The sequence below is a fragment of the Telmatherina bonti genome, assembly GCF_933228915.1.
Source record: "Telmatherina bonti genome assembly, chromosome: 12".
Classification (NCBI taxonomy): Eukaryota; Metazoa; Chordata; class Actinopteri; order Atheriniformes; family Telmatherinidae; genus Telmatherina; species Telmatherina bonti.
In genome coordinates this window covers 9016063-9041553 of record NC_136610.1, presented here as the reverse complement: position 1 = coordinate 9041553, position 25491 = coordinate 9016063, and positions in this window count along the sequence as shown.

Genomic DNA, 25491 nt, shown 5'->3' with positions numbered 1-25491 from the left:
TGATAAAAAAAAAACACTGATGGAAAACCTACATTTAGAAAAAAGTGTCAAATATTGTTAAAAAGTTTTTACACTCTCAGGACGTGACTTTTTAGATGTTTTGATATAGAAATATATTACTAAAGTGTAAAAGAAACCCTTTTTTGCATTTACATGTCCCTGGACGTGACACTGGGGGTTGAAACCAGTTCATTTCCGGTCCGATAACGCTACGTGGCTACCTTGCAATAGCCGCAATTCTCATAAAATCGTGTCCAACTCGTGAGAACTGAGGCTTTTATGCTAAAGATTTTTAAACGGACACACCTATAAATCATAATTGTTGTTTGTCCAAACTTACAAATATTGCTTTTATTTTCCGAAAACATGTAATGGAAACACAGGTTCTAATTGGACTGATGGACTGGTTTGTCAGACTGCTCTCACACTAAGCTCTCACAGGATTTAACTGCACAGAAGCCAAGAATAAAACAAACAATGGGTGATGGAATCTGCTCCATATTCACCGACTTATCGAGTCAGGCTAACCAGAAGCTTTTACTGAACCCAAATAAAGTCTCTGTGTTTAAATGTATTTCTGCAGAAAGCTGAGAAAACAAATAAGCATAGTTGAAATAAACATGACGATTGTTTTGATGATTGACAGCTACGGTCCAGCAGATGCAACAGAAGACAAGGAGGACAGATGCCAGTGAAAGAAGACGAGGCAAGTGGCACTAACAGATATGAAAATAGCTACAGATATGATAACAGATCCAGTAGATGATGATTCATTTATAGATGGTGATAGATAAAACATATCGAATAAAAGATATGAAGATAGATTAAATGATAGGTGCAACAGAATCCGATTATAGATAGATTCAGCGATAGATATCATGATGGATGATAACAATACTCATGCTGCTCCATGATGATGATAGACGGGAAGATAGATATGATGATGCAACAATAGACAATGACAACAGATATGAAGACTGATGTGACAACAGATACAATAGGAGACAGCAACTACAGTAATGATCAATTTAACTACAGGCAGCAAGAAATGATGGTGGAATAATGGTCGAAACAACAACAGATCATCATCCTTTTATCTTTTATAAGAAGTCTGGCAACTAAATTACCAGTCAGGCAGAAATAAAGTGGTTTGATCTGATATTGAGTTCAATTTAGACGCAGCATATAGATTGATGACTATGTGTGTGATGATATATTATGTCATATTGATGACAAAAAGGATAGATTATTCAATGAAACCATGTTTTAGATTCATGAACTATGATCTCCAGGTTGAGCGATACGTTGCAGTCATCCTACACTGACTGCTGCTCAGTTACCAGCGCTGGTTTGCCATTGGTCGGATTAATAACCAGCTCAGACAGGGTTAAATCCTCCAGCTGCACTAACCTCTGACAAAGTGCTCTTTATTGTTTCATACAAACACATTTGGCAGGGATGGTTTGGTTTCTCCTCCAAGTGAGGAGGAGCAAAAAGGTTGGTGTTTGTAGCAGGAAGGAGCAGAAAAAGTAAATGTTGGACATTAAAGGTCAGTTCAGGCGATGCTACATGACAGTGAACTAAGACTCAGGTCAGGTAGAGGTGGCCTACATGTCATGATGCTGAATCCGTTCCTGTCTTTTCTTTTTACTTCATTTCTGTCTAAAGTCCATGAGAGAAAAGAGAAAACCTGAAGCGCTTTTGTCCTCTACTGCAGCAATGAATAAACTCACAGAATTACAAGCACACGCCTCTATTGGTTCACAGTTTTATGATGAAACTGCTTGAAAGACAATAAGTTTACGCTTGTTTGTCCGTCTGTCATGCACAATACCTGCAAGACGGATTGGATTAAGCCTTAAGCCTTGCTTTATTCTCTGTCATGCTTTCAGAAGCAGCATTACAGGTTGAGTTGATAAAACAAAAATCACTCTGTGAGCATGTTTATTACCATCTCCGCGTTGGATAAATTGATGTTTTGAGATGAAGAGATGAGATTTGGTGAGGTGCGTGTTTGCCTGCGATGTTGACAAATTCTGGGAGATGATGCATCTCATTCTGGCTGCACTTCAGCATTAAAAACAAACCTGATCGGCCTAACTGGAGGCACCAGACACACGTTCCAAGCAAGAAGTCGCATTCATCAGTGACTTTGCCAGATGAGGAGGCGCTTGCTGCAAGTTTCTCTTTTTATCAGGCTTAGATGTTGCAGTTTGTCACACTCACCCAGACATTGAAAATTCTATCAGCACAAAAATCCAGCTTCAAAAAGTTACATCTAAGATGGATCAGTAACTGATCTTAGTTCACTTCAAACCAGAAAAAAAGTGGAAGGGCTTTGTTTTTCCAGAGCAATCATCAGATTGGAATCTAAGCTGCTCTTTGATTGGACAGGTGACGGCTGGAGTCGGAACATTTCGTGGCATTTGAACTGCTTCTGTGGATGACGCTTTGAAACTGGAACGGCACTTGGGATTCGACCGTTGACATTTCAGCACAACACAAGAGCTGATGAGAAGGCAGGCTGAGACACGACGGCATAATGGAATAAAAGAACGAAGGGAGGGAGGAAAGCGAGATGGAAAATGATAAGACGGGAGGAAAATGGTAAAGAGCCATGATGAAAAAATAATAAGGAAAAATGTGCAAGTGAAAGAAACTAATGGGAGAAAAAGGGAGAAGGAAATGAAATATCTGAGGAAGGAAACAAACATGTATAAAAGTGGAGATGGAGTCGTGGATGGCGAACACGCAGGGCTTCAACGCGACATGATAAATCACCCGTGATTCAATGGGACGTCAACAACGTGTCCCCGAGCCTCGGTGCCGCGGCTGCTGCATTAACGGGAGATGGATGGAGATGTACAGAGTCCGGGTATACACTGGCTCATGCCCTTTGCTCTTCACCCCGTCATCCATCATGATTCCAAACTCATACGATGCTGTGTACACACATCCATCAGGGGCGCACTCACGGGGACTAAAAGCAGGAAATCACATATATTTCATTTCAAACAACTGCAAGCTGTGTCTTAAAGCAAGACAAATGAAGAATTAAATGAATGTTTAAAGTCCTCAGTGGCCCACACTGACGGATGAATACCGTACCGACGTAACCTTGACATTAACTTTTCATTAGGAGGATGCATCTTTGTCAAATTTCCTTAAATATTTCATACCTTTTGTTGAGTCACGGTGTGGTTTACTTAGATCAGCCCAAGCGTGAGCTGGTTTTCCACCATCAGTCAAACATGTTCCCATTTTCCTAACAGCCAAACATGCAGCTCATGACTTGTTAATGAAAGCTTCCTCCTCTTTGTTTTAGACAGCATTAGAAGCTTGTTAGCAGGGTGTGTGACACACATCTGCATGATGTGGGAGTGTTTAATACAAACTACAGTAACACACTAACTTTGCTCCGACTCCAACTCTGAGTTTCGTCAGACAACCTCCGCGTGACGGCATATGATGCAATGAGTTTGGCATCTAGGCTTCAATCCCATCACTCCTTGGATTTTTTTTATTTTATTTATTAATTATTTAATACTAGATTGAAGAGTGGAATTTAAAACCCTCAAAACTGCAAAGTTCCTGGAGCCTCATGTACAGTTGCATAACTTTCATACTGAAAGGTTTCATCCAGCCAAAGCTGAAATGTTCAGATGCGGTGACACATAGATGCAACCACACAGACCTGAAACTGGACGCAGCTTCACATGCCACTGGGAGCGCCTTGTCTCCTCCCACTAATCAATATGCAAATAAGTAAAATATCAAATCAAAGATCAAAATCAAAGATACTTCATTCATCCCTGAGTGGAAATCCAAAGTTCAAGCCAGCTGGTCCAAGGTTAGACATACAGACATGTAACATTAATGACAAAAGAGTAATACAGAACCAAGCTTAAGCTTAGGCCACACAGCCAGTTTTACCAGCGCCGCCTTATAACACGTAAGAACGGAGATGACATTCTTACTTACCCAGACATGTTTATTACTTATTAAAACATGAATACAGAATACTGAAGTTATTAGTTGTTATTTTGGCAGAGGAAGGGTTGGGTTGTGTGCTTGTGTGAGTAACGTGCGTGTGTGTTTTTAAAGTTTGAAACTGTTTTTTATTTTTATGTTGTTAAGCACTTTGATGTGCTTTTATAGGAAACGTGCTATACAAATAAAGTTTGATTTGATCTGAAAGAAACAAATAAAACACACACAGGCTCCCGTGGGACATTAAAAACACAAACAAACCAAAGAAAACTCATTCCAGTCCTGTAGATTACTTTTAATAGGACTTCCTAAAAGGAGCATTAAACATTTGCAGCTTATCCAGATGCCAGTCGTAGAGGCCTACCTGTGACTAAAAGATCTGAACACACCACTGCAGTTTTGACATCTTCATACTGGTTTCCAGTCAGTCACAGATTAGATTTTAAAACCCTGCTGATGGTTTACAAATCCACATGGTGATTTTAAACTTATCTTCTGCTTTTATATGATTTAATTCAGTTATTTTACAGGATTTTTTTTTTACCATTTGCACATAGTTTTAATTAAATATTAATATGATTTTATTGTTTTTTATATTCTTTGATGGACTACTTTAGATTTTTGTGTACATGGAATATAATAACAGATAAACTTGCCTTGCTTCACTAACAGCCACCATGAAATGCATCTCAATCACTTCTTCACATGGAGCAGAACCACGTCATGCAACATCGCATCATGGCCCATATAAAGGAGAAATGGTCTGATATGAGAGTTCGTGTTAAAGGAAAGCATTCTGAACATCAGCGGCAGAGGAAATGCCATCCACAGCTATGGGTCAACAAACAAAGCTAGCATCTGTGCAACAGGAGAGACACAGATCTGAAGGCACCTTAAATGTAGTGGGAGTTATAAAACATATTTTCTTGTCCCACTTTGGCCACTTGGTACAACATGACATGGTTTAACCATGGCAGCCTACCAGAGTATTGCTGCTGACCTTTTATGACCACAGTGTAGCATCTTCTGATGGAGACTTCCTGCTGGAAAATGTCCCTGAAGGCACAGGTGGGTCCAGCACGATGTATTTAATAATTTGTCTTTGACATTGTTTTCTGAATGGTCTGTCAGAGAATCTGTACCTGAGCAACAAAGGCCAGTGCTGCAGAATCCTGAGATTTCTTCAGTCCTGATGGGTTGTAATCAAATCAGCCAGAATGAATGAGGCCTGGCAGTAGGTATATGTGCGTATGTGTGTGTGTGTGTGTGTGTGTGTGTGTGTGTGTGTGTGTCTGAGGAATCATGCCGCGCGGTTCGAAATGTCAGGCCTCGATTGATTTCTTCTCTCCTTGATTAATTCATCTTGCACTCTAATGTTCTGCATAGAAAATTGTTGAATGGCATTCAGCGAGATTAAAACCACAAACAACGCTTTTCATAATTTGACAGGTGATTGGCGGGATGCAGACTCCTGCTTGATTGCATCATTAGGGGATTTCGCTTTTCCCCAAAGGAGAATTAAATGCACCATCAGCCTTTTTTACATCCATGTGGTCTCACTCACACACTGCTGCTTGGCCCATTGGTTTATTTCATAACTCCCAAACATTAATTCAGACCGAAACTGCTGTCTCTTTTATCATCTCAATCTGCAAGCATTTAGAAATCATTCAGTGAGTTTGAATTGGTCATTTTCAAGACTCACCTGTGAAATAGATTGCCATGAAATCTAATGTGGACTCAATCCTCAAAGTACAAGTCAGAATGTATTACTTCGGTCTGTAAAGCACAAGCTGCTCTGGACGACTGACGGTACCTCATCATTCTATCCATATCCCAGCATCTATTCCCCTGTTATTAATGATCAATATTTTATATTGATATGGCAATTTTTTTTTTTTTTTTTTTTTAAACAAATAAAAATAATTCATCATAAATTTTTTGACAATTTTAGTGATTTTATTGATCGTTTTACTTGTCTTATTGGGCATTATAGTGGCAAAATGATGGTCTGCCTACTGTATTGATTTTTCCTCATTGAAATCAAGGAAAATTATGAGCAATAAAAAGTTTTGCACATTTTTATTTGTTTTTAATCTGCATAAAACAACAATATTGACAAATTGTGAGAATCTCAATTTAAATCAAATTGGCACCCAAAAAATGGTAATTGAATTGAATTGGTACATATCGTCACAGCCCTAAAATCTATCTATCTATCTATCTATATATATATATATATATATATATATATATATATAGATATATATATATCTATATATATATATAGATAGATATATATGTGTGTGTGTGTGTGTGTGTGTGTGTGTGTGTGTGTGTGTGTAAAAAAAAAGTTACCCTCTGGCAGTAACCTGCAAAGCCAGAATACTTTAGATATATCAAATATTCTTGTATTTGGGAAATATGATATGACAACAAGGATAAGGAGCCGTTTGTAAACATCCACTCAGGTGCGGCGACATGTTTAGATCTATTCAGCCGCTCATGTAATTCCTTATTTATCAGCAAGAGTGGGAATTCAACGATCCGGCCTGACTGCAGCTGTCTGAAGAAGTTTAAAAATTCATGGTGAGAAAATTGCTCCTTTAGGTGCAGTTAATATTTATTTATGCCTCATGCATATCTGGATGTGGTCCTCCTCCTTATCCACTTTTCACTGCTTTTTTCATCACTGCATCTTTTTTCTCCTCAAGCCAGTCTCCCACAATCCCTCACCTCACAAATGATGAAGCTCTCAGTGATCAAGGAGTTGAGTTATTCTGCATCGGCATCACATGGATGATGTTTTATTGTTATTTCCAAAGATCATGATCTCTTTTCTAACAAGCTGAGTTGGCAAAAAAAAAAAAATAAATAAATAAATTAATCCAAAACACTGGAAGACAAGGGTTGAGGAAGACATGTAGGTCAGACTCAGGAATTAACTTGCGGATCAACATAGATGTTAATATTTTCCCAAAATTAGGTTCATGACCAAAACCAGTATTATTTTACACACAAATGTTAAACTTGAACGAACATGTGATTGTCATAATCTGCAATGGACTGGAGCTGTATAGGGTGTACCCTGCCTTTCGCCCACAGACTGCTGGGATAGGCTCCAGCTTCCCTGCGACCCTTCATCAGACTAAGCGGTTAGGAAAATGATTGAATGAAGGATTGTCATGATCAGTGTCATTAAAATCTGCTAAAACCTGACTTGGGCTCCTGAGCGGCGCAGGACTGCCAACCAAACTGGATCCAGGCTGCTTAAAAATACACACTGGCACTATGTTATAAAGATTTTCTTTTTTTTTTTTTTTTTTTTTTTTTTTTTCATAAAACCATTCAGCTATACTTTAATATCTGCCAGTAAAAATATCAGATTTGATTCTTTTTAGAATATCAAGGTATCGGTGCAGACACAAAACATGCCATTTGTTGTCACCACTGAGAGTTTTGGGAAATAAAATTGTATAGATGCATTCTAATTTCAGTGCTTGGTCTGCTACATAGACTGTATATAAAGAGATGGACGAAGCCTCCGTGACATCACTCGTAGGTTCCTGGAAAGCTGAATTGAAGCTTGGTGGGCAGTTCCTACCATCGCCATCTTAGCAGGGGCATGTGTGGAGCTGAGAGGGAGGCTGTAAGCGTCATGGTGCATGATTGACATTGCGCAAACTCCAAACTGCCTGTAGCTAAGAGCTAACCAAGCTAACCCGGAGATAACAGGAGCTAATCAGCTAACGAAGGTAAGCGGGCTAAAGCTAAGTCACGTTGTTAACCAGCTAAAAACCGCAGTTGTTCTACATTCTTCTGACTTGAAGCCAGAGATCAGTACCTGTCAATCAAAAGAACATGCCCCTAGTGTGCCAAATTTTGAGATTAAATTACTTTTAAACGGGCGACTTAGAAAAAAATTCACTCCCCCCACAGTTGTCATGAAGGTAAACCTGACCTATAAACCGAAAATGGATTTTTGAACCAGGCTGTAAACATGTTTATTTCTGCTGTGAATTTGGCCTTTTTAACATGGGAGTCTATGGGGATTTGCTCTGTTTTGCAGCCCCTAGTGGATGAAGGGGGAACTGCAGTTTTATGCACTTCCGCATGGACTTCACTTTTAACCGCCAGAGGTTGCCGCTTGGTCTGCTAAAACCTAACCCCTGCAACCACTAAGTGAGAGGCCCAGTGCACCCTGGACAAGTCAACTTTCCATTGCCGTGCTGCTGCAGTATCTTTGTTTTTTATCTCTTCAGATTTCTAGTCTGCTCTCTGACATAGTGTGCTGTCTTTATGTGAGCTGATTGTTCCTGCAGGTGTAACCTGATGGTTTGTTTCATCCAAGCAGCCGATTGGCAGAAAGCCCATCAGATCCTCAGCAGATCAGCGTGACGGAGCTGAGTGGGACATCAAACTGACTTTACTGCTCCTGTGGACGCCACGAGGAGACAAACTGCTCCGGAAGCTTCACGTTGTCACTTACTCTCAGCTCTTTTCCCAGGTGACCCGGCCTCCTGTAAACCCGCTGTCACCTTTATTTGCTGCTTTCAGCGGGGAGGGAGGAAGGGGGGGTTGTCCTGAACTGGGCTGACGGGGGGGGGCAGAGAACCAATGAGCCACAAAGAAGAGAATGATGGATTCCCGAGCTAGGCTCAAACAGGGGGCTGCTGTCATGGCGGCTGGCGTGGTCATTAGAGCGAGCTCCAAACACAGACATAGGATGACAAATCAATACAAACTCCCAACATGCCACATCTGTCTCTCACTCTTCTCCAAACCCACGACTGAACCAACATGTCGGACAGTTTCTGCAGAACTATGATTAAGCTGTCACCATAGGGAGACCAGTTTGTCAGCAGTTGGGGTCTCTCCCTATAGACAAGTCTGCCTTAATTGAGTATTCAGTCCCTGGTTGGCTTCACCCCTGCCTATTCCCTCGAGGCTACACAAACTGTAACACTTTCAAAACAACATCAGAAACTGGCTCGCAACCAAAGCAGCTGCGGAACCAGCGAGGAGGCAGCAATCTCACAAAACAACCGTCTGAAAGACTTTGTTGTTGGAGTGCGACACAAAGACATTTAGCTGAAAAAAAGCTGTAAACAGAGCAGGTATGGACACTTTTTCATTCACGCCAGTTCAGCATCACTGCTTTCAAAACTTTCCTGCAGCATTCTCACATACTTTTCAGTCCCTGGGGGCACCCCTCCCACCCGCTGTTCACTTGGCTAAAGTGGAGGTGCCAGCTGATTGGCCAACCAGAACTCTCAGACAAGCCAGCGCTCACCTGAACTCCACTCTAGCTGCCCAATTACCCACAAGTCTGTGAGGTCTTTCGTTACCCGGAGGCCCAGGGGCTTCTTATGTGCCAGAGTCCTAATGAGCCAGCAGAAAGACGTGTTCTTGCAGCAGCACATACTTCCGCGTTGGACCGGGGAACTTTACTGTACACAGAAACCAGAACCGATCCTGCTCAGACCAGCTGCATGCATAATCACCTGAACGAGAGAAGAATATAGATCACATTATTTCCTCAGCGTTGCTGCCAATGCTGCAGGCTAAACGGTCCAAAAGCAGCAATTTCTCATGAGTTTTTAATGAAGCAAACTTTTCACAGTAACTGCAAAGACATGGAAGCTGTGTTTTTTGCTTTTTCATCCAGTCTTGTTCCACATAAATGTACATTATAAGCTGATTTGATCGGCTACACCCTAAAACGTATTTAAACTCCTGATAAAAACAGAGGAGAAAACTGGTGTTTCAGATTTCTTCATGTTGAAGTATACTGGAGGCCCTGCCAAGATGTACATCTGAGAGGCTCTTCCTCTCTGAAATGCTCCTTGATAACCAGACATTACCGACATTCACTACATTCACATGGAAAAATATTAAATCTACGACTGAAATCAACCTGATTGGAGATTCCAGCTGACATGTTGACATAGGTAAAAATGATCCTGTTTTAAATCCCTTCTTAAGACCCACCTACTATCCCTGGCATATTACCCAGGATGAGTTTGCTTTCAATGTTTTCATAGTTTTTACTTGTTTTGTTGTTTTATATTTTTTTGTTTGATTGTGTCCTGTTTTATTGTTTTATGTTTTAATGTGTTATTTATGTTATGTTTAGCACTTTCCTTCTGCATTATCTGTCAGAAAGTGCTTTATAAATAAAGCTGGCTTGGCTAGCTGTATTTACAAGATGGACAGATTTATGTACAGTGACTACTCCTCTGTTTTTTGTTTTTTTTTTAACCTTTTGACCATCAAAATGCTCAGTCATGTTTAACTGTTTTAGTTTTTTGTATCTAACAGTCTTTTCTGATTTGCTGCCTTTATCTTTAAAGTCTAGTTTGTGCCTGCTGATAAAAAAGGTTGAAACCATCCAATTGAAAATTCTTTCCGAGTGAGGTCAGTCGGATCAGCTGTGGTGTTTGCATGACGACATTTTACTCTGACTTGACATTCAATAGGATTAAAAGTGTTCCATGTAAATGTAGCTACTAACATGTTACCAGTCAACTAAGTTGTCCAATGCTCTCCACTGGTTTTTATCAGTTACTTTTCCAGCCTTGTGTTGCCCTTGTTTCAACTCTCTGCTGCAGAGTCAATATGAGGTCATATTTTCCATGAAATGGTGAAATGTCTCAGTTTCAGCATCTGACAGGTTGTTTATATTTAACTGAAAAAAAAATATAGGTTGATGAGAAAAGCAAATCACTTTATTGCTTGTCAGTTTGGCTTTATACAACTTTTTAGTGCACAGCTTTAATTATAGCAACTTTTGTGATACAATAATTTTGCACTTCAAGTCTCCTTGTAAACACTCCTGAGTAAAATTGAAGTGTTTGCTCTCAGTATATCATTTTGTCGCTGAGCCCACCTAGTGCGTACCTCACAGAGGAGTCCGATTTGGTTATCACTGCAGTGGGAATGAGAACAGCATGGAGGCCATGCTCTCCTGCTGCAAAATTTTGCATCGTCTCATTCTCAAATGCATCGTTCTCAGAGCCTGAATTTGTTTTTATGATTCATTCTTTATATGTACATGTTGACAATGTCATGACAATTTCCTGCATGAAGGCAACTAGAGAAGAAACATAAATCCAACCAAATAACAGTTTTACTTTTATTAAACCAAACTCTGGTTTGCACTCAAGTTTAATCATTTATTCATGTGTAGTTATATTTACTCACTCCTGGAAAAACAAGGCCCTCCTGTGCTTTTCTGTGTCAGCTTATATCGTCATGTAAAGGAAATGCCAAATGCAAATTAAAGACAGCAAATGCATATATAAAGAGAGCAGAGAGCCCAGTGCATCATGGGATGTACCACAGCAGCCTTGGCCTATACAATAAAAGCCTGTTCTTTGCTTTGCACCATCTTGTGAAATTTTTGCAGCAGCAACGTGGCATCCTCATCAACCTGGTGAGATCTGGACTGAGGAACTTATCTTCCAATCTTTGACTTAATTTGTTTTTCATGTTAGGCATCAGTTATGACAATAACCGGCGAAGACAAACGAGAAACAACGAAGGAAAAAAGTAAACTCGACCAGTACTTTAATGTGCTCTACTAGCTACTACTACGATATACTTTTGTCCCGATACAATTCAATTCAGATTTTTTGGGTGCTGATTTGACTTAAATTGTGATTCTCTCTTTGATATTGCTGATTTCTGTAGTCATTTTTCTTAATTTCAATTGGGAACAAACAACACAGTAGCCAGACCGTCATTCTACTGGTATAATGCCCAAGAAGCAAAGTAAAAAATCAATAAAAAATTAAAAATGACAAAAAATTTATAATGGATTATTTATATTTATTTGATAAAAGTAATTGATTTTTTAACAAAAAAATGTATCTTTAAATTGTGAAGCAGAAAATCCCGATTTTCCCACCCCTGCTTGCTACACCGTTTAGTTGTAATCACTATATATGAAACATTTTTCTGATTTTCTTCATAGGTATTTAAGATCACAGGATTGATCACTTAGCTTGAGCAACGAGACACAAACTACGGGTCTCTCAGAAGGACAAAAGGACCTCGGCTCTGAATGAGGTCGACAAATAATGTAAATGTAAATATTCTTTTTATTCCAAACAGAAACATTTCAGTTCTTTCTGTTAACTCTTACATTCTGACTAATTATTGGAAATGCAGTAGCCATGTGGGACAGTTAAGAGTGACTCAGTATATCGCCTGCCTGCACACAGTGAAACGGTGTGTGTGTGTGTGTGTGTGTGTGTGTGTGTGTGTGTGTGTGTGGATCTATCACTGGTTACCATGTACTGTTGGTTATGCAAATTTCACAGCTGTCTCCCAAAAGCTAGAATAAAATTATTTCTACGAACCACAGGTGGAATATAGTTACCAACATGTCTGATTTAATGGTCCAATGTCAACATGCCAAAGTTAAACAGCAGAATGGTTCCATGTCTCTGTCTGTTAAGCATGTTCCAATAGTAAAACATATCATGCGAATTTCATGCTTTAACAAAACTATGATGTTGGAATTAAAGTCCAGATGTGTTTTTCTCGTGTAGCAGGTCTACGCTAAGTCACATTTCCCAATAACTTCCAAAGGACTCATTTACTCTCAGCAGCCTTCGCCTCTTAGTCCATTAGTAGTAACTAGCATAATAACACGCTGCACCATGTTAGCTTGGCAGCAACATGGAAACGCATAGTTTAGTGTCAAAATGACAACTTTTCATTTAAAATTGCAGAGCTGTTTTTGGGAATAAAATCCTTTCTGTTAATATGCTTGACCCATTTCTGTGGAATGTCCTTGTCTTCTGCTCCCCCAGGGAGTCTATGGAAACCTGGAGGTCTCAGACCGAGGGGCAATCTTCATCAATTAAACATCTTTGTTCTTCACATTCAGCTTTGTTCCTTAGCTGAAGTTTTCTGCTGCTTTTAGAACAACCAAGAACAGTGCATGTCCTCCCAGATTTACTTGAAATGTTAAGCAATAAGCAGTATCAAGCATAAAATGATGCAACTTTCATTAGAATAACATATTAAACACACAAGAACCATCAAGAAAATGGTGGACAGTCAAGTTCCAGTACCTGCTCAGATTAGTCATGAAGTAGGGGAGTCCAGCTTTGGTCTTTAAAGGCCAAAGGCAGATTTTAGATATATATCTGCTCCAACGCACTTGATTCAAATTACATGGCTTTTTTTTTTTTTTTTTTTTTTTTTTTTTTATCATCATGCCGTAAAAGGGCTTCATCAAGACGACACATGAATCCAATTCAGTCATGCTGCAGGAGAAAACATCCAAGGTAAGATAGCAAGCCTTGAAGACTGACTTTGGACACTTTAAAACTAGCCAATCGAATTGTTAAGTGTTATCAAGCCAGACCTAACCTTAATCAAAATGAAATTTTAAAGCCTGATCTTAAAGGTAGGGTCTCTTCTTCCTGAAGCCAAACTGGTAGACCAGGGGTGTGATAGCTGAAGGTTTTGCCTTTTGTGCCACTTTCAGTACCTCCAGAAACTACAAATAAACCCACAGTCTGACACTAAGAACTGTGCACAGAAAGATTTTACAATATCTGTCTATGTTTCAGTCTGGTCCACTGTGACTTCAGTGTGACTTGCACTCCAACAATTCCACTGCACCAGTGCACACACCAGTAAAGAAATCAGATGTAAAAGCTGAAGGAGCCAAAGATTGTTTGTTAGCTGGATCACTGAAGGCTCGTTGTCGTTTACTTTGGTGTCTTTTCCTGGCTTTGTTCAGCAGCAGCAATGGAGTTTAAACAAAACACGGGCATGCTGGGAAAATTTATCACAGCTGCAATCCCACCATCTGTGTCATCTCAGTCTTCCCTGGATCTTTTTCCCTATTTATCCTGATTTAAAGGAGTTAAACCAGTGTAGATAGTGTTTCCGCTTTTTTTATTTCATCTGCTTTTCCATTTGAAGAAGTTTCTGCTGCTTATCTCGAGGTGGGTCACAGAGGCAACAGTCAGAGCAGATATTCCCAGACATCTCTGTCCTGAGCCTGCTCCAGCCCTTTCCATGGATTGCTAAAGCAGCTGCCAATCCAGCTGAGAAATGTCATCTCTTTAGTGAGTCCTATGTCTCCTACAGGTCTGGACATGCAGTAACTGGGATGATATTTGTACATATCCTACAAAATACTGAGGCCATTTTTTCATTATTCATATAATTTCAGTGAGTTCAGTGGAACTATAGTCATATGTTGCTTTCTAGTAGGCATTATTTTTGGTCTGTAGGTGTGATTATTTTGTTTTTTTATTTTACATCATGAGGTAATTTGGAACAAGAACTGGCCACTGCCTTTTGGACAGTTTGGCTTATGGGATAGAAAATGTAATTTTATTCTCCTGTCATCAATTCACTGTTTGTGTTGGGAATAACAAGAAGGCTGGTAGGATGCTGAACAGCCAATGAGTCACCCGCATTGAATGAGTTCTTGATTCAGATGTTCTCGTTGGAATGAATCATCATTTTTCGTGGTAATCAGCTCATTCTTATGGGACAGTGGGCAGTTATCGTCTATCCATATCACTGATCAGCAGCACTGACACGCACCCAGTCCGCAGACCTGAAATCATTAGCAATACAGTCCATTTTTCAAAAAGGATTTATTATATTAATAAATAGAAAAAGTAAAGTGTCTTTTTTGTATTTACAAAGATTCTCAAAGGTCTCATGAGATTGTATGTCATGTTTTTGGCCATCAAAGGGCTGCATTCCATTTCAAATTAATGTTAGCCAGCAGTGTTAAGTTTTAAAGAATTTTTCAATGTCTGTTTTTAGTGTCTTTTAGATTTCTTTTTACTTAGCAATGATCTTTACTAAAGCAGTTTTTTTTTTATGCGATAGCTTGAAATTACGCTTACCTTCAGAGACATTTGAAACACTATAAAAATATGATGAATATGGGGTTACTCAGGTCTTTATATCCCACTTTCTCCTGCTTTACTGTCATTTATTCTTTGCTGGCCGAGGCCAGACATCCTTTAAATGATGCTCATTTTCTGCTGCATTATTCTAAGAATCACTGCTTGTACTTTGGGAAAGTATTTAGACAGGTGAATTCAGCAGCTTTGCCTTTTGAATTTTTGACTCAGATGGTGCCTCAATTAACCTGTCAGTCCTCCACTGCATCAAAAATATTAATTCCCAAAACCAGATGTATGAAGGCTCCCACAGTATGCAAAACTTTGTTTAAAGATGTAAATATTTAACCAGTTGCATTCCTCTTGCCTCATGTTCCTTCAGTTTAACTTCTATACCATGTCCAAAAGTATCAACATGCAGAGCTCAACATGAACTAAATAATTTATGGTCTTGGACAAGTTTGGAGTGTGCACAATATAAAGGACTCAGTTCATTAATTAGCTTTTTATTTTGGCAGCTGCAGCTCACATGAAACAGAAACGGTGGACTGTGGCGACCTCCGATCCTCCTCCTCACTGCTACTGATGTGTCAGTTACAGTCTGATGCCTGGCGAAGTAAAGAGGGAGTCAGCAGCAAGGGGGGATGAATGTGTTTTGGCACTGGGGGAGTCAATAGCCCTGATTTGACTCGATCAATTCTTTGTGGTACAGCCTGCAGTCAAATTACCCCTGGAAAAATTAAGTGAGTAGAAAGGGGGAAAAAATATACTGGAGAAAATGTTGAGGAGGCAGATAACTGAGGAGGAGAGGGAGGAGGAAGGGAGTGAGGGGAGAAAGTTAGGAGGGAGGGCTGCGTTCAAAGGATCCAAAGCTTCGCTTCGCTCACATTATCGTCACGGCACAAAGGGCCAAATATATTCAGTGGCTTTTCTGTGGCACAAAGCTGATTAGCGGAAGGTAGCCCCCATTGTGAGGAAAATCACTTCCACGGCTGTAAAGCAAGTGATTTCATATCCTTTTTTTATTTAAGATTACACAGCAAGTGCCTAATCAGCTGATCCTTAATCATCAGCATTGTGCCTCTTCATGTTTCCTGTAACCCCCCCCCCCCCCATCCCCATAGTGCCTGCCTACCCGTCCGCCCGACTCTGCTGGCTGACGACCTGGCTTACGATGAAGCACCCAAAGCAGAAGAAGGAAGAGAGAGAGATGAAGAGAGGAAAAGGAAATTACTCCCCAGATAATCGCCTTAAACAGCCCGGCCCCATCTGCAGGAGCCCTGCTTGCTTCATCTCAGCTCCGATCATATTAGAGCTCTGCAGGCCTGCAGGAGGGTGGTGTCACGATGGAGGGTACTAAACATGCTAATGAATCAATTTTCAGTTCCCAGAAAAGGAAAAGGAAGAAAAGCTCCGACGGGAGTGGTTGGGCATCACCCAGTAGACTTTAGCAGGCCTAGAACCTCCAGATCATCACCTTCCGTGGATTCTCATCAGGCATCAAAAAAGGTTTTAAACTTTATTATGTAGGTGGCTGAGCTTTAAAGTCACATGTTTAACGAGAATGACTGTCATCTTTCTGACTGCAAACTCTTGTTTGTGGTCATGAGAGCAGCTGAGTGAGCTGGCGTTGGAGCAGATGATGGAACTGGAGAAGTGGGAAACAACCCTGTTCCACCTGTACATTGGTCTAACACAAATATCTAATCAGCCAGGCATGTAGATATGGTCACGAGGACTTTCTCAGATTCAAACTGAGCATCAGAATGAAGACGAAAGGAAGTTTAAGATAAAAGACTTTCTGTGGCTTTTCATCCAATAAGGTGTGTGATCAGGTGTTTGTGGCTGAGCATTATATGTTGACCATGAAGAAGAAGAAGAAGGATAAAACACAGACAAGACATGTTATTCCCAGCTAAGAAATGTAGCAGAGCCCAGGAAAAGTTTTGAGTAATGCTTCACCTCTTTTGACCTTTCAGTAAATTCTGTAAATAGACAACAGGGTCAGAAATGTTCTACGGTGCATCTTGTTTATCTCAGTCAGATGTCAGCCTTACTAGAGGCAGATTTTGATGATAAAGATTGTATATAATATGTTTCACTGTGGAATATCTTCTTTGTTTCTTCGTCTTCTTCTTGCAAGTACTGAACATCGGGGTGCCGTATCTGTGATATGTGCAGTATAGATAAATTTGTCTTTGTTTGCTTACAGTGAAAGATACACTTTACTTACAGAGTTTCTTTTTTAGTCCAACGATTTCTCATGGCAGGTCACATGTCAGGTAAGCAGGAGCTTTCTGTACAGACTTCTCACAGCAGCACTTTTCAGTCCCGACCTGTGGCCCTTTTAGCCGTTTTCTCTCATTAACAACAACACAAAACTGGAAAGTTGCTCTTCGTCTGTTATTCCTCCCTTTGAACAACACCAGTTGGTGTTGGATTGTCTGTCATTGGAAAGGCTGACTAGACATCTCTACAATGGGGGAGGTCCCTCAAAGATGAGCCAAAAATTGCCTGAAATTCTCTCCTGTTGATATTTACTCTGCCAGATGAATCATTCACAGATGTAAGATTGACACCAGATCAATAGAGCCATATCAGTATGAGATTCTAGAGCTAGCAGTACATCTCCTGAGTCTAGGACCTGACCCCGTTCTCCAGGAAGACAGTGCTCTCTGTACTGCTCTCCTGATGTGAGTCCAAACCTCAACCCAACTAAACACCTGATCATTCTTCCCCATGTTGCATGGGGAAGAATGTTATCCTTTCACATACAAAAATGGTGGCACAATAATGAACAATCTAACTCTTTATAATAACAAGTTGGAAATGTTTTTGTCAACAGGAAGCCTTTAGCCTGGGAACTGGAAGAAAGTATAGATTAATTTAAAAAGAAAAGGAAATAAGAGTGCTTTTTTTCCAAATAAAACAACAATATTCTATCACTTCAGCCATTAAAACAATGTGAAACTGATAAATCTGGATGATACATTAGCAATAAACACCACACAGTGATGAATCAAGGTAATAAAGGACTTAACCTCCAACCTGTCCAGAGGCCCACCATCTCCTGTCAATGTAACAACTCACACCTCCAGACATTTAGAGACACCTCAGTGAGTACATCCATCTAACCTCACACCAGGATGAAACATGCTGGAAGGTGCAACATGCGGTTTCTTCCAACACCCAGCTGTGTATGTTCATGAATCTGTAGTTAAAGCCATCTATGTGTTTGTGTGAACCCTGAGCTTGAATGACAATGTATGGAGCCCCCAGCTGTAGATGGCTGCACATTAGGTCCTGAAAACCACCGCCAAAGGCAAAACAAGACTGAGTGAGGGGGACAGCATGGAAAAAAACAACGTTTGAGGACCGCAGTAACAGTCTTAGGATTGATGCAGCAGTCAACTAATAAGGATAAATGGAAGGAAATAACTGGCATCACCTAAGGTGTGTGGCCGTCAGTATCTGTAACCAACAGCAAAACAAGGACAGCAAGCAGATAGACTCCACAAGCTTTACACAAAGAAAGGTTAAACGAAATAAAAGCGTCATGAAAGCAATAAAAGACAAAACCAAGAAAAAGTGACTGCAAAAACCTCCTACTTATTATTATTAGCAGTGAGAGGCTCAAGCATCCTGTAACCCTCCATTAGTTGGAGCTAATGGATGGATAGACAGATAGATGTGATGAATTAATGATAATAAAAGCCCAATAAATAGCCTTTCCTCTTTTAAATTATGTAGTGGCTGCAGATCCATTTATTGATGGGCATAAACATGGGTGGAGTAAGTAGCGTGAATAAATGACAAAAAGGTGAAAAAATAATAGTTTGTTTGAGCTGCAGGTCAAACTGACTGAAGTCAAAGGTCATCCCAGCAAATTATTTATTATAAGGCCAAAATGGAAAACAGTCAAGCAAAAGCAATCAAAAAGCCCAATTGTTTCCCTGTTCTATGAAGTGTGTGTGTGTTTTTTTTTATTTATTATTATTCATTAACTACATATAGTTAAAGCTAAATAATCATATGACATTTACAAAAATTGTTTTATTTTGTTAATTTATGGTAGGAAATTTACTTTATGTGTGGGATTATTGTCAGGGCTGCTTCAGAGAACCGTAAGCCTGCTACATACTCTGAAGAAGAACTTCTTTCTTGTTGATGCTGTGAGAACAAGATGAATCTGCAAGAACATCATTTTGTTTCCTTTCCACCCCACTGGTTCTTCATTCTGGTTCTGCTCGAGGTTTTTATGCCAATTAAAAGCCAGTTTTCCTCTCTACCACCATCGTCTTGCACAGTTCAGGATAGAAATTGGACTAATATGGATCATTTATTGGATGTTTTTAAGTGGATCATTGCCAGGATTACAGCAAATAGGACTTTAGTTTTCTGACAACTTGACTAAAGTTCAGCATCTGTGCGCTGCTCATCAGGCTTCTAAACTGCTGATTTTCCATTAAACTGACAGCTAAACAATTAGTAGTTATCCCTTTTGCCATCTGTTCTACTTGCTTTATGTTTCGTGGCTTGTTGACAGGTTCAGTGCTTTCAGGTTTTTTCCTGCTTGTCGTCAATGATAAGGCTGGTAAGGTGGCCAGTGCAGATGATAACACACTCACTGCTTTGGACAGTATTCTGTCCTGGAACGTGTTCTTTTGCATAGATTAGATGAGTTTATACTTTCTACTGATAACAGGTTTGGTTAAAAGGCTAAACTCAGGTTTTTTACTTTGTTAGCACCATAAAAAAACAATAAAAGTAAAAACCAACACATAAAAAGGACACAAATAATAAACAGCCTTTGTATTGCTGTATGATATGTAGCATAAACATGCCTCTACTAATGATTCATTTATTAATTACCTCGGAGCACCACTCACCCTGTTTAATTACCCTAAGGTTCAGGAGGATGAGACAACCTGAAATAAACTCAATTCAATAAACACAGTCTCACTTTAAAGGAGTAAATTCGAAGAACGAGCGAACCAGAAATTGTGCATTCAGAAATTATGACAAGAATTCTACTGTGTTGTTTATCATCATTGTCAATAAATATGATTTATGATTGATTACATATTTATTGACAATGATGATAAACAACGCAGTAGGAGAAACCAAACAGTTAAACAGAGGTTATTAATGGAAGGGGTTAATGGATATATCTGCATGAGTTTTCAATTCTGACATTAAGAAGGAACGCTGAAATTAATTAAGTGAGATGGAGCAGGAAGAAACTGGTTGGACTTAAGCAAATAAATCGGGATGATTATCTTACTTAAATCTTTGATAAGAATGTGTTCGATAATTCTAAATTTGGAAGAGAATTCAAATTGAATTATTTAGTTAGAATTTGATGTACTGGTTTGGTACATCACAAATGTCAGAGCGCTATCAGATCCTACTTGGACGCGGATCTCCAGAGTTTGGGGTCGAAGCGGGTGGTTGGTTCCCTATTTAGCGCATTCCCGGGGAATTGGATCCTTGGAGAGTCAGAAGAGGTAGGTCTATGCAGCTACTCTGGGCTTCTGGGTCCGTTCAGCGGAGTGCCAGAGCGGCGTGATGATGATCCAGATTGTCCCAAAAATAGATAGTTCCATAGTTTACGTGTAAAGACGCAGTGGAAAAAGTTGGAGCTACGGTTCTAGTTAATTACTGATCTCGGGAAAAATGACTGGTTACAAATAAACACTTGTTGTACTTTCTCCCGTTTGGAAGAACGGAGAGGTAAAAGGCTTCTAATGAAATAAAACTAAGAAAGAAAGGAAAAGAGGGGTAAACAAGAAGGAGAAAGCAAAAAGGAGAGAAGCAAAAAGAAAAGAAGCTGAGGAAGTCAGGCTGCAAGTCTGTTTTAAACAGACCCGCCTTTCGAACTTCCAGCCAATCACGAGATGCTTCTGTCAGAAGGTCAGCTCTAGCTCCTTCTCTCTGCATCTCATTAATGTGAACATGATACTCAAATTCTTTACTTTGTTTCGACTCCAATACACATCAAATCACATTCTTAAGAGTTATGCAGACTCCTCGTTTGCTGGGAAGAAAAGCATTAACTTATAGTATTACTTTCACACATGAAAAGATTGACTACATGTATTTTTATTTAATTATTTAATGCAGTGTTCATGATTATTATTGGTGTGTGATCAGTTCAAAGAATTAAATCACATATCAAGATAAAATAATGAAAAAGGAGAAATTCAATCAAAACAATTAACCGAAGTCATTTAGACTAAGTTGAATCGGTTAGACAAACTTGTAAAATAAGATCAATGAGGTTAAGCATCTAAAGTTTCCTTTAATTGGGGAAGAAGTTTGAAGCTCTTTTCCAGTTCCCGCTCAGTCAGGGGAGGAGGTTTTCTGGCGCCATGAAGTCTGGTACTTTGATGAAAGGTGTCATTTTTGACAAGAACCAGGTTTGGTCAGATGCGACATCCCCCCGACCTGCAACTATAAATTGCGTTAGATGTTCCACTTATAAAATCTCCCTTTGTTGATGCAGCTGCATTCTGTAGAGAGAAGGGAGGGTGTAAATCTCTGAGTGTCGTCCTCCTTTGGGTCAAATGGTCACCCTTCTGTCCTGTGTGGACCAGTCTTACTGCAGAGAGAGAGAGAGGTGGGGGAACTATTGTTTAATCCAGTTTAAATGTCTTTTAATCCTGGAAGGTCAAGATCATTACAGATATAGTGTAAATAGCATGGGAGAGGTATATAGCAGCCAAACAGTTTTAGAATGACACTGCTCCCAAAGAATGAAAAAATGACAACAAAACTAAAATACAAAAGCATAAAATATGTTAAATATTGTGAAAGAGAAGAACAAAGTCCTGGTTGTTCTACTTTAGTCAGGGTGACTACTCAGCCAACAACTTTTCTTTTAGGTTACTTTTATACATGGATCGTGTCATAGTTAATCTAAGAGATTTAAATGTCTGTTTCATAGTTTAGCACAGTGGTGTCTGATTGCTGTTCAATCACAAGTTCTATACAACAGTAGGTGTAATTTAACCGTCTGTCTGGTAGAATAACTGTGGAACTGATAGTTATATAAAAAATAACATTTTGTGTTGGAGGGCCATTTTATAGCAAGTAGTGCTCTAATTACAAAGGTACAGGTCAGATGAGTGTTAACAAAAAATATATTTAATAGTTTCATTTAAAGAAATCAAGGTGAACTTGGATCATCGGGATTGAAAGAGTTGCTATTCGGAAAAACTTCTATTGTAATATAAAAATGTTGTTAAGTTAAGAATGAAAACCCAATTTCACATCCTGAAGCTTATGCATACATGTCCTTAAAGCGGTTCTATGATGCTATTTCTAGTTTTCTGAGCTATCTACAGTGTTATAGTGATGAATACTCATCAGACATATGATCAGCACTCTTTACGTTGGGTTTCCATGGCAATGGAAACGATTAGTTGTAGAGAGTTTTTTCTACTTTGAGGTTTTAATGACATCCTGGGGGAGGGACTCAGTGATTGGTAATTTTTTCTAGGTTGTGCACGTTTACGAGAAGAAAGCCACACCCACCTTCACTGCTCAGTATAATTACTCCTCGCAGTTGACCAATCAGACGCAGCCCGCAGGCGGGACATGGGGCGGAGCTTTCTCTGTTCGCTTGTTTCTGGCGGAGGCTGATCTGAGAGGATATCATATTATTTACGCAGATGATTTTGTGGTGTTTTCTATGTGCTCTTTATATGCAGTGGAACATAATAATAAATATAATGTCAGTAGCAGTGTTTCTATGATTTGCAGAACAAAGACAAACATCTAAATCGACCTGATTTTAAGAAGTCTGAGAACGGTCTGGCTTTCTGCTCTAAGGTTAAATGTCTTGGATGTTTCATCAGAGAAGGAATAACTGATGGGATGGACATTTATAGGCAAAGTCACACGATGCAAGCTAAGACAAAGTTCAGTGTACAAATAAAGGGACAATGCCTTTGTTTAGGACATTTTGTACACCACTCCTTCCTGCGCTTGAGGTGAAATTACAGACAAGCTCGTCTACAGAGACTTAATGAAGATTATAATGAGGCCATGAGGTTATTCCTGACCAAACCGAGATGGTGGAGTATCAGTAGAAAGTTTGCAGCTGCTGGACTCAGGACTTTGCAGACTTTTTAAAGAAATTTTATGTGAAATACACTTGGTGCTTCCATTTTTCAGAGGAACCAATTATTAAAGCACAAATATAATGTAAAATTTAGTAAACCGTACCAGTATCACTTCTGGACACGTTGGTAAAGTTGGTTTGTTTTGTTTTTATGTTGAGCCTGTATTGCAGAGTGACATTACGCATGCTGTACACTTGCATCTTTACATATGTGGTGCAAAATATTTATGCAATCCTAATATTCAAATTATTTTTATTTATTATTTATTTTTTGCACAACAAAAAAAAAAAAAAAAAAAAAAAAAGTCCCCCTCTGCAACCTCCTGGGTAGATGCAAAGTTGGCTGTAGGGTGGGGCAGCTGGGGTCTGTGCTCATGGCTGGCTGCTGGCTGCCCGGGTCTCTGGCTCCTCCTGGCCTGCCTCTGACCTGCCTCTGACATCTGTTTATGCGGGGTCACATTGAAACAATCACGTTTCTCCCTGCAGGTTAATTCACTAACAGCCGTTAGTTTTCTTTTGTGTGTTACTGGGTTTAGCTGAAATACTTGGTTTCTATTTAGCTTGTTCTTCTCTGGTGCTCCTTACAGTTGTTGACTTTGTCCTCCTGCAGGGGGTCCATGAGTCATCCTATGTTGGGTTTAAGAACAGGTGCAGCAGATGATCCTGAATCTGTGGTTGGTTTATATTGTTTTCTATGTGGTGTTTCTCTGTCTCCTCACCGTTCTGTCTAATTCCTTTTCTTTTCTCTTTCTATCTCTCTGGTCAGTTCTACTCTCTCTGGTCAAGTCCAGCTGTACTGCAAACTCTATGATGCAAAGAAATATGAATTCAGATTATCAAGTGGATCATTGTATCTAGAAAGATCTTGTAAGCAAAGTAAATTATGCTCAGGAAAACACTACAGCCAAAACATCGTCCGAGACAAGACACAGTAAATCTATAAATAAATAAAAATAATAAACAAATAAAAATGTATTGTCCAGTTTATAACTATGGCCCACAAATGACAGTGAACATCCTGAGATTATAATTTCTTGTGAACTAGTGCTGTACAACTAAAACTGAATTCAATTTGATTGAAATTGAAAAGGAAAATTATTATCTAAGTAAGAGACAGATTTCTACACACAGCAAATTATCCTGCATGAATGACTTGTTAAGCGGTGATTATTAAAGAACTTGATACATTATAGATGACTGATAACTGACTTCTTTTCCACATATTAAGTTTTTATTCACAGCACACAGAGGAGTGTGGTGTGAATAAAAAAATCTCAAAATATTTAAAGAGAAAACAGTTCAAAAGCTTTAAAAAAGAGGAAACAAAAAGTGATCCAATCCGCCAGCGAATCTTTTTACTGTATCTGCGATGCGTCGACCTCTGCAGTCTCAGCAGGATCTCACGTTAATGCTGTTTTTACTTTGTGTCACAAACAAAACATTAAAGAAGGAAATGAGGAAAAGAGGCCGATGCACTCTCTCAGCGCAGCTTATTGTTATCATGTGGGGTTTTAAAGAGCCTCCAGCAGACCAGTTGTGCGGGTAAGAGAGAGAACGGCAGTAAAACTCCGCTTCAGCCGCTGCAGGAGAAGAGGGATGGAGGAGGCCACCAAGACGGGGAGATAATGGAGAATTTATGTTCTCTCTGAGAGGCCCTCTTAGCCCGATTTAATTCTCTTAATAGTGGCGAGATCTCAGCCGGCAATGCTCGCGCTCGAACCTGCTCCGCAGTTTGAAAGCCGGATGCTGTGGTGGGTGGGGACGGGTGGGGGTGGGGGGAGCAACAGATGCATAATGAATGAGCAAAGCCCTCTGGCTATAGGGAGACGTGATTGCTCTCAGCATTGTTAATGTTTCATGATTTTAATAGCTGCGTTTCGACAGTTTCACAGAGATACTCAGCAAATGTGCTGATGTCACCAGGATGATGATGTGGATGAAGAGGTGAGAAGTGAGGCTTTTCCTCTAAGTGGCTGCCATCTTACGAAAGGTTACACCGCACAACGCAGCATCAGCAGGAGCGAGAGGCAGTGCGCGATATGCAGGGTAGGACTCTGGAAGCTCTGTCAGCTGTGCAGGACTTCAGCTGCTGCTTCAACAAGTTTAACTCCATTTTTAAATACAAATTTCCACCGACTTCTGGCAACCAGCGCGGTACAGGTTCTATAACACAACATTTATTCATAACCTCCTGACTACCAGTAGTTTATTTGTCCTTTGTGGAGGACCTTTGTAAACCTAAATATTTTTATCTCACTGAATGCTACTGAACTAACACCTTTTGGTCTTTAAAGAGAACATTTAGTGCTTTTAAATGGTACCTTATTTGTCGGGGGGGGGGCTTTGAAAAGAGTGAACTTTCTTTCTCTCTTCAAGAAAAATGGCCTCCATTGCAACGAGCATGTTTTATGGGAAGAGCAAAAGTGCATAATACTTTTCTTTGTGCTGATTTTTACTTGAAATTTTGTAATTATATTTTCATTGAAT